The 2,485-nt window shown below is 43.8% G+C and overlaps 2 pseudogenes; both read right to left on the bottom strand.

Moving 5' to 3' along the window:
• Nucleotides 1-201: 201 nt before the first annotated feature.
• On the bottom strand, nt 202-1,588 carry LOC132676590 (thymidylate synthase-like; annotated as a pseudogene).
• Nucleotides 1,589-1,750: 162 nt separating this feature from the next.
• On the bottom strand, nt 1,751-2,485 carry LOC132676580 (large ribosomal subunit protein uL30 pseudogene; annotated as a pseudogene).

Genomic DNA, 2,485 nt, shown 5'->3' with positions numbered 1-2,485 from the left:
CAAGGCCTTTTGTTACTAAGAGAACCAGTAAGGCTACGTTTGCAGTGACAACATCCTTACAAAATAATGAATAAAAGTTGGTGTTTACCAATAGATTTTTGACCTCGTTCCTTCTTCCTTTAGGGCAACCGAACTTTCACTGGGCTTTCAGTCCAACCACTAAAGACTGAGTATCCTTCAAATCCCTCCTTTAAAAGCACTTCAAACAGGCATTTCCATTTTAATAGTCCAGTGTGGATTGTACCCTTCAATCTGAAAGTCCTCAGCCTTGAAGTCATCAATTGTCTCAACTTTTGGAGGGATTTTGAGCTTGGGTAAAGGCAGTGGTTCTTGCTGTAGCTGCATTTTCAGGTAAATATGTGCATCTCCCAAAGTATATACGAAGTCACCTGGCTTCGGGGCAGTACTATCATGTATGTAGATGGGCAGGGTGGAGCTGGCGGTGTGCAAGGGCATACCCAGGTCCAGGTCTCCTGACCTGGACAGGAGAGGTCAGGTCTGACCTGACCAGGACAGGTCTCCTGTCCTGACCTGTCAGGACAGCTCACCGTTCACCGTTTAGGACTGGCAAAGGGCATGGCATGGAAGTAGGGCCATAAGACAAGGATCTTTTGAATTCCATCCACACAGAAAAGATGATGGTTTTGGTTGTGTCATTCACCTTTTGCAGACCTTTTGGTCTACTCCTTGACCTGAATAATCTGAATCCTTATCTTTGTATTCTGCCCCCAAATGCCTTTCTACTGATACTCATAAACTGGGCCTAAATCCCCTTCTCTGTTGGAGAATACCAGGCTGTCCAAGAAATCTCAGGGTGCACCGGCATCCCAGATATTCGATCCCTTGGAAGACAATTCCCTAGCATTTGTAGGTCTCTTGGTAAAACCACAGCAACTCCTCCAAAACACCCTTTCAGAATACACGTTTTGTTGTCAGCAGAGGAAATTGATCTCTCACTCCGGCTATAGAGTGCCTGCGTGCAGAGCACCCACAGCATGCTGGCGTGGTGTGGTCATCCTTCCGGAACCTGCAGTGCAGGCAGGATGTGCTGCTCCCTGTGGGGTGGTGGCCATGACTGGGAGCCCCCTACTGCGGGGCTGTAGGAGCAGGTGGCAGGCGGGCAAGGTGGTGTGGGTCCTTCTGTGTGCCTCTTTTCCCTCATTTACTCACTTCTGAGAGGCTTGCTTCCTTGGACAATTATTACATTAACGCACATATGGAGCCTTGAGAATGGTATATGGTGCAAGAAAGCGAGCAGTTTGACATGATACAGCTCAGGCTTTGAATTCTGGATTGGTCACATAACCACCAATGTCAGTATTTTCAAGGATGAACACAACAGTATCTGTCATCCTACATGTATTTCTGGAATCTTGCCATTCTCACATAAAGAGGTATAGTCAAATTCTCCTCTAGCTGAAAATGTGTGGATTTGTGACTACCTTATAACCAAGAGTGTGACAGAAGTGACACTGTGTGACTCAGAAGTTAGGTCAGAAAAGGTGATGTGACTCCCCTTGCTTGCAAGAACACTTGTGCCAAAATCTAAATCATTGTGTAAGCAATCCAAGTATCCTGAGGCTGCCATGCTATGAGGAAGCCCAAACTAGTTTACATGGAAAAGCTCTAACTCTCTCTCTCTCTCTCTCTCTCTCTCTCTCGGTAGATAGATATCTTTTTTTTTTGTTTCAATTTGAAAGTAGTCATTTATTAAACTGACTAGATTATAGAAATAATCATAGTAGATACCTTAGATCATCCTTCTAATAAAGCTCTTGATCTGGTCTTCTCTGTTGTCGGCATCTCCACCTGCTACAAAACAGGTGGACTTTTTCTTCATCCCCACTTGTGGAGAAGATAATCTGAAGGGCCATAAGAAGTTGTTTGCTTCTTTGAGATGTTTTCCATCAATATAGATCTCGTGATTCAGATCCTCCATGTAGATGATGCCATATTTACCAGGAGATTGAACAACCAGTGTTTTATCTGTCAGGGTAATTCACTTCTCGTTGATTTTGTCATAACCATGTTTGCAAATCATTTCATTCACCAACTGCAAGGTTGGGTATCCCCTTGCTATATATGGTTTCACAATCTTTAGCATGTTAATTGAAGCCTTGTTGAGCTTAACAAAGGTGCCATGGAAGATCTGGCAAAGGCGAAGAAGCTGCAACACCTGTAATCTTTGGGCTTACACCGTTGATACCTCTGATGCTGATGACAAATGCCACTTTGGGTTCTGCAGAAGTTGCCAGCTTTTCTTGCCATCTTAGCCATTTGAATCTCAGTTCTATACATTTGCCTATATTCCCTGTGGTGATGCTTGGCTTTTTCACAGAGAAGCTGCCACCTTGCCTTTTGAAACATCTTTGGCAAATATCTTTCTCAAATGCTAGATCTTCAACATTTTGAAATTCCTTCACTTTTTCTTAAGGGTTTCTGGCACAACAGGAACCTTCTTTTTCTTCTCTTCTGTACCTTCCAT

Source organism: Panthera onca, chromosome A2, assembly GCF_046562875.1.
Source record: "Panthera onca isolate mPanOnc1 chromosome A2, mPanOnc1 haplotype 2, whole genome shotgun sequence".
NCBI classification, from domain to species: Eukaryota; Metazoa; Chordata; class Mammalia; order Carnivora; family Felidae; genus Panthera; species Panthera onca.
This window is presented reverse-complemented; position numbering and strand designations above follow the sequence as displayed.